This window comes from Hippopotamus amphibius, chromosome 7, assembly GCF_030028045.1.
Source record: "Hippopotamus amphibius kiboko isolate mHipAmp2 chromosome 7, mHipAmp2.hap2, whole genome shotgun sequence".
In the NCBI taxonomy this organism is placed as follows: domain Eukaryota; kingdom Metazoa; phylum Chordata; class Mammalia; order Artiodactyla; family Hippopotamidae; genus Hippopotamus; species Hippopotamus amphibius.
The window spans coordinates 134,953,845-134,966,704 of NC_080192.1; positions in this window are offsets into that span (position 1 = coordinate 134,953,845).

The following is a 12,860-nucleotide window of genomic DNA, read 5'->3' on the forward strand; positions in this document are numbered from 1 at the left end:
CAGGTACACCCTCTGACCACGAAAAACGAAATCATACTGCTCTTCTTTCATGCAGACCCCAAGTGGGGCATCCATTTTTGTTCACACCACAGTTACAAATGAACTGATGTAACATGTTCACACCTGCACAGCAGTGACTAGGGAGACAGTAGCCTTGAATGGAAAGCGTTGATAAGACAGTCCAGACAACAGACGTTTTAATATAACCAGAGAGTGGATCATTTTTAACTTACCCTCGTACATCTAGGGGAAATCACCTACAATCCTAATAATTCAGGTCTGATCTCCCCCATACAAGTGAGAATGTGGGTGAAATTCTTTCTGACTCTAGTCCCTGAGTGCTTCACACTTTCTGCTCTTCTAGAAGATTCCCATAAGCAGCCCAAATGCCTCTGCAGGGTTCCACATGCACAAAAGTCCTGAAGGCTTTGGGGAAAGCTAGGTTTGGAGATGTAGGGGGTGTTCATATGCTGAGCAGAGGCACTGTTCTAAGTAGCATTTTCAAGAGCAAGGAGGGCCTCTGATTCTTCTCATTTGGGACCTAAAGAGTCACTGGTTTAACTCAGAAGATCACGATACCAGAGCCTTTCGAATGACTGGGTAAGGAGGAAATCACATTGGTTTTGCAGTAGGCAGCTTGGGATTCTAATTCCTGCTCAAATACCTACCAACTCTGAGGCCATGAGCCCTTTTCTTTATTTCTCTTACCCCTGATAACTTCATCGATTAAATGGGAATAACAAATGTACCTCAGCGAGTTACTGAGAGAATTATGGCCATGGCTATAAAATATCTAAACAAAATTTGGTACACAGTAAGTGCTCAATATATAGAACCTATTTTCTACCTTTAAGGAGAGTTAAGACAGGTTGCTGGATTCACTTTATCATTCTCTCTGAATCTGAGAGATTCCAAGGGGGCTGATGTAACCACGGAGATGGCCTAGTTAGTTCTAGGAGAATCTTTTACAATAAAACTTGCTTTTCTTATAAACTTTAGCAGAGCGAAGAGGGATAACTCTCTCAAAGTTTGAAGAAGAGCAAAAGGCTGAATTCAGGTTCTAGTTGTCTTGCAGACAAGTAGAATCTCTTTACCACACATCCCTCACCACGTATGTGCACGAAGGTGCATAGTGCTGACGGACGCACACACACGTGAAGACACACGTGCACACACTAACATATTCACATGCAAAGCCTCTCCCACTTTAAGCCTAAGCCCCCTCCTGTGATCCCTGCGCCTGTTCTTAAGCTCCTGGGCTGTGCCAAAGGAGAAGAAACTGATGTTTCAAGCTTGTTGAAGTCTAACTCATCAAAATAGTTCAGATTACCCCCTGTGCTACTCTACAAGGCATTTTAGGCATTTTTTCATGGGGTTGGGAAATTGTGTTTCACTAGTAATAGAGTTGAACCCCAAAAGACTAGAGCTCAACTCAGAACTGAGGAGGTCAGAGTGGGTCCTATCACGGAAAATCACCAACTCCCTTTCCTCAGCAGAGCAAGGCATATTCTGGAAGAAAGAGAGGAGGCTAAAAGTCAAGCACAGAGGTTTCTAATATTTTTCCTCTTGACTTTTCTTAATTAACATTGACTAGCTTAACGAAGCAATTAAGGGGCTTATTTGCTTTTTAAATCACATGTGAAATTTAAGAAACCTTGAAATAGAAGAAATATTTGTCCCCAAGATCTTATCCCACAAGGGATATCAGTTTGAATATTCTCCAACCGCTAGAGAGTGAGGACAACCGGCCCTGCTCTCCAAATGAGGCCCAAGCAAAACAGACATCGCAGTAGCCAGCTCTGCAGGGAGAAATCCCCACAGGTAAAGGGCTGCTTCTTGAATGTATTTCTAAGACTTCCATTGAAAACAATAATGATAATTAGCTTTTAATAATAATTAACTTGAACAATAATATGGATAATGATATGCTTCATTTATTGAGTACTTATATGCTGGCAGTTGTGTTGAACCCTTTTCCTATATTATTTCGATTTAAGTCTGTAAGTTCCCCACCCCCTTGTTTCTAATAGAGTAAGGAAGTAGGGACTCAGGGAGGTTAATTGGCATGCCCAGGTCCCTCACTTCGTGTGGACTGGATTTAAACTTTTTATACTCTGAGACACATGCTCTTTCCCTGGTATTTTACTACCTCTCCTTGTGGCAATTCTTAACTGTGAGAACTCTGGCCCGACTACACTAGAGATTATTAAATAATTACATTAGTGTATGCATGTTTACATTTATGTTTATGTAATAGCATCTATAAATAGAATACTATTAAAATTTGTTTCTTTAAATATTAATCATCATATAATCAAATTATCTATATTATAACATAATATACATTATACTACGTATAATATACTAATCATATAATTATTATTGTATCACTCAAATTACTTATTTAATGACAGGATAAAATTATAAGTTTATACAATTTATATAAGTATAATTAATATGTACTAATATGATATATAAAACATGACAAATGATATAGGGCCTATAAATGATATAGACTCATATAACACAAACCATAATATAATGATATAGAATGATCTATAAAACATAATATAATACATAATATATGTGTAATGTTCATATAAAATATATATTGGTAATACATGTATAATGTATAGCAATTATATCTTAAATAAGTATATATAATTGCTTATAAGATTATCATATAATGATAGAGGGTTAATGATTATTTTAATAAGTAGATACTTATAGGGTAGTATTCTATATCATTATCTAATATAATGATAAATGAATTTGATTATTAAATAACAAGACCAATAACATTAATAAATTGGGATAGCCATAGTCTAATGTAGTACTTCTAGCTATGGCAAATTAATATTTATTGCCTACCATATTACAGAACCAGTGCTAGGCTCTTACATCACCTCTGCTCAACCTCACAACAAACCAGCAAGGAAGGTGCCATTAGTGGGAAATAAACTGAGGCTTGGATGAGTTAAATGTTTTCTTTTGTTTTGCCTTCAGAGACATAAAGCTAGTAAAAGAGCTGGATGTAACCCTGATTTTGCCTGATTCCATATCATATGGTCTTTGTACTCCACCAGGAAATTGTATCCTGATGCTTGTCCAGTCCTTATAGTGGAGGACGGTATGGCATTTACCAAGTTTTGCTGATACGACAAGAAGGCCAAGGAAGCTGACCCTGGCACCAATCCAGCCATTCCCTCAGCCACTGGCTTATTCAACACCTGGCTCCCCAGGGCACTGGGGAGGAGGAAAGAATGTGGGGTGGCAGCTCATGGCCTGTGTCCTGATGCTCGCAAGCAGAGGCTGGTTGCCAAGCCCCTCCCAGTATGACACCCTTGTAACCAGAATCTGCACATTCAGTGGCATGACTTTAGACTTGGTCTATTTCTCCCACTTCTGGGATTGCAGCCTACATACTTGGCATTGGAAAGATTGGCAGCTTCAAGACAGATTGGGAGGATGTCCCAGATGGGCACTGAATCAACAGTGCCAACAGGAGGAAAAAAAACATGTGAGCTCAGGGAGATTTCTTAACTATTTACCCAATAGGGGGAATTGTTTATTTTCCCCATATCTCCTAAAGAGTCCATTTATGAGCTCCATTTATGACTTCAAACAGGCAAGTTGGCAGAGATATGGCAGTGAAGATAAGAAGATGACTTATTAATGGTCTTGCAACAGGTTTCAACACCCAGATCTACAACTACTTATATATTTTTTTCTTAACCACTAACATTTACTTTCAAATACAAACATGCTTTTAAGTATTTTTGTTAATACACCTAATAGTTTTATCTTGTTCCTGGCACTATTTCCTCTTCTTGATAGGGTTATAAATAGGGTATTCCACCTGGCAAGGATTTGCCCATGGCATTGAAGAGATGGTTCTATACTTACTGTAGCAAAACAGCACATAGTTGGCATACTTTCCTTCAAACTCTCCTAACATTTACACTGCCATCTGCATACTTTTCAGCTGACTTCACTCTGAAAATTGCCTGTTCCTCTGATACATACCAGAGACTTGGCTACTTGGACATTTGGAAAGAAAAAAAAAAAAAGAGCAGGACATGAACGAGCATTCTTCCCATTTCTCCTTCCAGGCATTTAATACTTGCAATAGTACAGGCATTTGTAAGAATGATTTAAGGTGGCTTCTTTTAAGGTCAATTTCAATGTTAAGATCTCAGGGTTCTGTGACAAGAGGAACAATTCCAGCACTGACTAACACATTGCTATTGACAACTTCACTGTTTTCCTTAGGTTTATAGTCAGTTGCCTGAATTCAGGTAAATGCATAGAAAAAGATATGATTCCACATCATGGCTTTTTTTTTTTTTTTGGTAAAAAAACTCAAACAATAAAATCATAACTAAGGATTCAGAGCTAAAACGCTTTCAAAGCCCTGCTGCTAATATTCTTGAAATCAAAGAAATGTTATATAATTTGGATGAAATTAAGATGCTAGAATACAGTATCTCTAGAAATTTGAAGATTTCACTGCTGTGAGCAAAGAAGTCATAGGAGTACAAATCTCCAGAGTTCCATCTCGAAGACTCCAGTGGCTGTTGAGCTGATCTTCACTTTCCCTTCAGGTCTAAGGAAAGGAGCGGGGGAAAGGGATGATTTGGGGAATAGCCACAGAGGTTATTGATGAGTTGCAAAAAATATCTCCGAAGTAAGACTTTTGGGGAGTTTGAACACAGACAGCCCTTGCCTGGAGAACTGGATAAACCCGCTCCACCTGCATTATGTGTGATTAAGCCAAGCAGCCATTCAAACGAATGGTGAGGAAAAACTAACTGACTTCCCAATCCTTCTTACCGAAATCCTGCATATTTTTCTCATATCTTTGGGTGGTAGAAGAGAGGCCAGGTCATGTAACAAACACTGGCCCAAACACACTGCATGAAGGGCTATTTGGTGCCCATTCATCCCCAAGATACTCACACATGAGAATTCTCCAGCACAAAAATGTTTAAGACTTATTTGAGAAGGTAGCCAAATGATGAGTCCATTTGCAGGTAAAAAAAATATTAGTGGTTGAGCTTGTGGGGATGGGGATGAGGTGTTGCACTGCTATGGCTGCTATGGTTTTATTCTTTTCTGCAGAGTACTGTAGGAAAACCATTTACCAAGTTCAGCATCAGTGTTTACTTGTGGTTTTGATATCATAATCCTAAATCTTTGGGATATCAACTCCTTAGTCTAGGGGAACCCACTTTTCTGTTTTGGTTTTAATAATCCTTTCAGCCTTAGAATGAGGAGTGGACACTGACTAGTTGTACAGAATACCTTATCCATAATTTAAGAATCTAATAAAGCTGAAACAAGAATATTATTTCTTATGGGTTTAAAAGAATACAGATAATGTGTCTGATAAACCACATTGGAGTTTTTAAATTCCAAGTAGTTTTGGGTGAAATAAACTAACACCCCCCCAATACATTTTTTAAGACTTACCAGGTTATACATGTTGTGTTTAAATGACTGAAAAGTAACTACCTCCACTCATTAGTTCCATCCAATTTAGATGATGGATATTTTAATTTAATTGTAACATATAAATACATAACTGTGGTTGAATTTGTCAAAAAAGTCATATGCACAACATATTTTGTGGAAGATATGGTGCTGGCTACTAGATGTTGATTAAGAGATGAAAGAATGGACATCATTTTGACATTGGATGAGTTCATAAATCTGGTGAAGAACAAACTTCTCTTACACAAATGAGTGCAAGCAGTTGCATTTTGAATCCCTTGGTTCACAATTCAGCAATTATAACCCGAGGTCTCCTTTGATCTCAACTTCCAGTTCTTCCAGCTCTTACTTTTCTTGTCTCAGCCTTTCCAAAGTCTCTCAGTCCATTTCTCTCCTTTAGTCAGCAAATATCTGTTTCCCCCAGGTACATGTAGAATTTTGTGATAGCCTCAATCAACTGAGGCCCCTAGAGTCACTCTAAAATGGTGGGCTCTAGTCACACATGACTTTTACATAGAAATAAAAGTAAATTAAACAAAATCTTCCGTTTCTTAGTCATGCCAACCACTGTTCAAGAGCTCAATAGCCACATGTGGCCCACAGCTACTGTGTCACACGATGCTGATGAGAGAATACTTCCCTGATCTCGGACAGAGCTGCTCTAGACCTGATTTAAAGCTTGTTTGTCAGCCTCTTCTCCCTGTGGTCCTGCTCAGCAATCCTCCAATAAACTGAATATTCATTGTTTTCTGCAAATGCCCTGAGCTTTACAGACTTTGTCTTTATTCTTTCCAAAGCTTAGGGTGCTCTTTTGAGATCTTGCTGTCTTTCATGATCTAGAAGAAAGGCATTGTTTTCCTAAGAAACCCTCTCTGATCTTTCTAATTAGAGTTTTGCCTCCTCTGAAACTCCAGACCACACACCACACCTTACTCAAGGCTCTACTTCATGGTGCGTCATACTATAGTCTCCATAGGACATTTTTAGCTCCCCTATGAGGTCATGTTTTTTTCTTTCTTTTTTTTTAAACAGCAAAGGGGGTGTGTGTGTCCTTGTTTTATATTTCATGCTCTCTGGTTTCTATTGTTTATGGGTTTTATTTTTATTCAAAATTTGAAGACATTATGAGAAAAGATACATGTGGTGACAAAGTCTGAAGGAAGAAGGGAAGCAATATGGATATGTTGACAGTATGGAAATACACTTATGTTAGTATAAAAGAAGAAGAAATGGGGTTGCTGCCCTATATATCCTAGAAAAAAGTCTTATAATTAAAATATGATTCTGCCACTTAGCCTTACAGATCTGAATGAAATAATTATCCTCATTAAACCTCAGGTTTTTTTTTTTTTTTTCATCTAGAGAATAGGAATAGTAATGCTTATGATACAGGTTTTGTGAATATCACTTGAGAGATAATATATGTAAAAGTGTGACTTAAAAAACAGAGAGAGAGAGAAGTCTCATACAAATGTGAGATGTTATACTTACAGCAATCTTCCAGAAAAGAAGGGTATGGAATAGGGAGAAACACATGTTACCCTGGCCCCTTCACAAACCTACTTTACTCTGACAAAGCCCAGTCAACTGATAAGGTTCCAGTAGGCTCTTTGTAAGTTATCCACAGGGTTCTCTTTTTATCTCACAGAAATATTTATATATCTATAAGTATCTATAATTTTTTTTTATTCCATACTCCTTGGGATGCAGTTATGGCTGTTGAATGTTTACTTTTCAGGCATTCCTTCTCCCTTTGAAGAAATCCACAAAAGAAAGAGCAAAATGCTGACAAGTTTTCAAAGCCATGATTTACAGGAATGATTTCTGAAAAGCAAGTGGACAACATCCGAGTTCATCATCAAATAATATTTCTAAAGCACCCTCTAGTGCCTGGCCCCAAGCCAGATGATTCAATGCCTGGAGAGGCTGCAATATTTTTTTTTTTTTAAGGAAAATGGACTCTCATGCTGGCTCCTGAAAAACAAGTCTGTATCATTTAGAATTCCTTAGGACGCTCTCTCTAAATACGTGTTAAGAATGGGTTGCTTTAGAAAAAAAAATCAGTGCAATTAGAAACCCTAATACTATTAAATATAATTCAAATCCCGGTTTAAAATAGACTTTTAAGACTTAAAAGACCAAGTCAAAAGTTACACTGGGAATCTGAAGAATTTGAAATCTAAGTAAATCGCAGGGCAGGGAAATCTGCTCTGTAAGTGAAAAAGTTTTGAGCCCAAGGAAAGATAAGAATTGCATGAATAGGTAAGTGTCATCTAGTGGGAATGCTAGACCCACCTGCCATCTGATTATGCTGTGATTGTACTAGCCTATAGTTTTCACCCAGCAGATTCTCAAGTGCTGTAGTTGCAAGAGTGCAGGATGTAGAATCAGAAGACTTGTGGTCCAGGGTCAACTCTACCCCATACTTGGCTATGTGATTTGGAACATGTCACTTAAAATTTATGACCCTAGTTTCTTCATATGTAAAGTAATGATAATTCTGCCAACTTCATGGAATTGTCTCGACTTTAGAGATTAAGTAAGATACATACAGTATATGCCCACAAAATGTCAATATTTTTCTAGTTGTCTGATCGATTTGGTATTCAGCAGTTTTACAATATGTGTTCAAAGGAAATTTCACTCTTCTCCCTTATTATTCCCATGTTTTTTGAGATTAGGATCATATTTTATACTACAATACTGAAGTAGGAGTGTCAATTCTTGCATAGGCTAGTTGACCTTAGAGATAAATGTGTAATTATTGATTGAATGATTGATTGATCAATTCATGCATGCATGCATTCATTCATTCAATTTCCCACTCTAAATTCAGAGTGGCCCCTTCACTAACTGGAGACATATTAAGAAGATGGACCGGATACTTTCATCACATACAAAATATTTCTGTATGCATGGGAATAACTACTACTGAGTCATTTCAAGAAGTCACTCTGAAAATGACTTTTCAACACAGAAGACCTGGGCTTGTTCAAGTAAATTATATTTTAAAGTTTTATTTGCAAGGTTATTTATTACTGTGTGGAATCTCAATCCTGTGGTGAGGGTCAAGGAAAATGAGGACACAGGTGTCTGCCTATTTGCACAGGCATTAAAGAGTGTTGTAAAATGAGCTTCGGCCTTTTAAGTTACTGTCTTTTCCTTTATAATAATAATCTCTTCAATTTTACAAGGTCTATATTATTTTTAGGTAAGAAAACACTGTAGAGTTCATGTTTTATTGTTCCTTGCAGTTATATAAATTATATTTGGCCAAAACAAATGTAATTCCTACTGTGTGAACTGGGAACCCAAAATGTTGATTTTCCTCAAGTTATAAACAATGTGAAGATATGTTATACTGGGTCACAATTTTCCAGAGCAGAGCAAAATATATAACTCAGTTTTAATAACAAAACTGCATATATCATTAAAGTTTCCTACTCCACACAGAATGTATTATATTACTCTGCCCAGCAAGAGACATCCTTTGTGTAGACCACAATTTCTAAAATACCATTTGATTGAATGGAAAACATTTTAGCCATTTGTTAGTTTAAAAAGAATGTAATGGTTAAATGTTCATGGAAATTCTGCTTTGTCTTTGCTGGGTAAATATTACATTTCTTCTCACTAAATTTGAATGCCATGGATTTTGTAAACACCAAGGTCTGGGGGACAACTATTATGAGCTTTTTCCCACTGTTAGATGAGTCTTCACATTTTTAGCATCTTAGAAGCAGATGTCTGCTTCTTTGTGACACCAATGAACCTTATTTATACACGTATTATATCAGCTTCAAGTTGCACTGTAATTATTTATTTATAAGCTTGCCTCTCCAAATAAGACTTGTAACTTAACAAGGCAGGGTCCAGACTGCATTATCTTTGTATTCTTGGCCCCGGGTCTAATGCTTTCTCCAGAGCTGGAACACTGAACATGTTAAATGAAGGAGAAATACTGAAAAAAACTACCACCAAATCATCAATTTACCCGCTCATGTGTTCTTCTCAGAATCATTCCAAAATTTAGGAGATTTATAAATGTAGCTGTGTTTCACAACACTGAAAAAAACAAGGAAAGATGATTTCCTTTATTAAAAAAGAGTCATACATAGGATTAGCTAGTCTGGCCTCCTTATTTCACAAATGGGGATTTGGGGACCTGGAAAAAGAAAGCTTCTTTGCTCTTGCTAATGTCACAACACTGATCCTAATTGTGTTCATAGCATTTTGTTTGTTTGATACAAAAGTGATACATGTTAATGCTAAACTCTCTGATATGTTCAAAAATACATAAAGAGCCAACAAATATATGAAAAGATACTTAACATCAAAAGTTGTTAGAGAAGTGCAAATCAAAACCATGAGATACCACCTCATATCTATTAGGATGAGAGAAAAGAAAAGAACAGATGTTGGTAAAGATGTGGAGAAATCTGAACACTTGTGCCTTGTGGGTGGGACTGTGAAATGGTACAACTGGTACGAAGGGCAGTGTGGTGGTTCCTTAAAAAAATTAAAAATAGAACTACCATATGATTCATCAATCCCACTTCCAGATATATATCCAAAAGAATTGAAAGCAGAGTCTTGAAGGGATACTTGAACACCCATGTTCATGAAAGCATTATTCACAGTAGCCAATTGGTGGGAGCAACCCAAATGTCCACTGATGGATGGGCAAATAAAACGTGGTCTCTACGTACAATGGAATAATATCCAACCTTATAAAGGAGAGAAATCCTGTCACGTGCTCAACAGGGATGAATCTCGTGGACATTATGTAAGTGAAATAAGTCAGCCACAAAAAGACGAATACTGTATGATTCCACTTAAATGAGGTATCTAAAAGAGTCAGACAGAAAATAGAAAGCTGTTTACCAGAGGCTGAGGGGAGAGGAAAGTGAGGAGTTGTTGTTAAATGGGTATAGAGTTTCAGTTTTGCAAAATGAACTAGTTCTGGTGATCTGTTGCACAGCAATATCCCCCATTCATATTCTTTTTATGTCTATAAACAATTCTTTATTTTCTATTTTTGTACATTCCTTGTTGTCTACATTTCCAATTCTCCCCTTAGAGTCTCAGAAGTAAAATTAGTAGAATGGACATTTAAAAATATTTGCTATATGTTGTTAAATTTAGTATTGCCTCAATATCTATTCATAGAAGCAGGGCATGAGTGCCTCTAACTTATCACACCCTTGTCTGCACTGAGTCTCCTCATCTTTCTCCTCTTATTCACTATTATTATTGTTTTTGTTATTTTAATTATAATTATTTTGAGTTGAAAGATAGGAAATAGGATTGTCAATTTACATTCCTTGGTTGTTCATAAAACTGATACAATTAAGAGTACTTTTCAGTCATTTGTATTTTTTCTTCTGTGAATTATATTTTTACATTTTAAGATAAGCTGAATGAGATCATTGATTATAAAGAAATTTAATTATTTGCCTGTCATATTTGATTGCAAATATTTTTCCTGGTTGTATTTTTTACTTTATCTTTTTATTTTTTTAAAAATTTTATTGGGGTATATTTGATTTGCAATATTGTATTAGTTTCAGGTGTACATACATATATCTACTCTTTTTTAGATTCTTTCCCATATAGGCCATTACAAAGTATTGCATAGAGTTCCCTGTGCTATACAGTAGGTCCTTATTAGCTATCTATTTTGTATATAGTAGTGTGTATGTGTCAATCCCAATCTTCCAATTTATCCCTCTCCCCTCTTACCCCCTGGTTACCACAAGTTTATTTTTTATATCTGTAATTCTATTTCTCTTTTGTAGATAAATTCATTTGTAGACATTTTTTAGATTCCTCATATAAGCAGTATCATATGATATTTGTCTTTCTCTGCCTAACTGACTTAAACTCAGTATGACAATCTCTAGGTCTACCTGTGTTGCTGCAAATGGCATTATTTACTCCTCTTTATGGCTGAGTACTATTCCGTTGCATACATGTAACACATCTTCTCTATCCATTCCTCTGCTGATGGACATTTAGGTTACTTCCATGTCCTGGCTATTATAAATAGTGCTGCAATGAACATTGGGGTGCATGTATCTTTTCAAACTATGGTTTTCTCTGCGTATATGTCTAAGAGTGGGATTGCTGGGTCATATGATATTTCTATTTTTAGTTTTTTTAAGGAAGCTGCATACTGTTCTCCATAGTGGCTGTACCAATTTACATTCCCACCAACTGCGTAGGAGGGTTCCTTTTTCTCCGCACCCTCTCTAGCATTTATTGTTTGTAGATTTTATGATGATGGCCATTCTGACCTGTACATTTATTTTAAATTCTGTGTTCTAAGTACACAATTATTAATCTGTCGGGAAACCTGTTTAAATCGTATTCATTATTTTTATAGTTGATTACTTTGTTTTCAGTTAGTCAGTGATGATGATGTAGTCAATGATTTCAGAATTTAAGTAGATTTTTATAAAATGGTCAGTAATATTTCTTGAAAAATCCTGCTAGAATTTTGCATAGGACTGTATAAAGTCTACACACAAAGTTTGCAATAATCATTGTAATAAAATCAGTAGTGATCATAATGACAAACAAAGCTCTAGTTACAACTCTTCAAGTGCCTGCTGTCTGCCAGGTCTTGCATTTACTGTTCACATTAATTTAATTCATAGAACAATCTTATGAGGCATGTGCTATTTTTATGGCCATTTTACAGAGAATACAATTGAGGCACAGAAAAGGTACATAACGCCCATGATCACTCAACAGTAAGTTGATGGAATCATGTTTTGACTTCAGACCACATAGCTTCAGAACCTTGGCCTCTAAAGATCATTAAGCTGCCTCAAAATCTTCATGAGATGAATTTGTCCCTTCTAAGGACTTATTAAAATTGTCTTTATGTTTCTAAGATATTTTTAATCTTTGTTCTAAGTTAATGTTCAACACTTCATTATTATTATTATTTTCAATTTGGCTGCACTAACAATGGTTTAGAAAACTAGATTATAGCATTATGGTGGAGATAGTCTCTGCTAAAGGCTGGCAGGCCAGAGAAAGAGCAATGAGACCAGGGTCTCTGCAACAGAGTTCAGAAGATGTAGAACAGAAAATAAGAACAGAAAGGTTATATAAGGCTTTGTAGGGCATCATAGTGACTGCACAGTTTTGAGCAGAGGAGGGTGTGGTCTAACTTATTTTAGAAGATCATTCTGACTTCTGTGTTGAGAAAAGCCTAGAGCAAGACAAGGAAGGTAAGATGCTGAGGGATAGTACAATAGCCCCTTGAGTCAGCAAGCTATGGCTATATAATAAACAGTTCAAAAATGCAATGGCTTGAAACAACAGCATTGGTTCTTAAGGATTTGTGGGTCATCTAG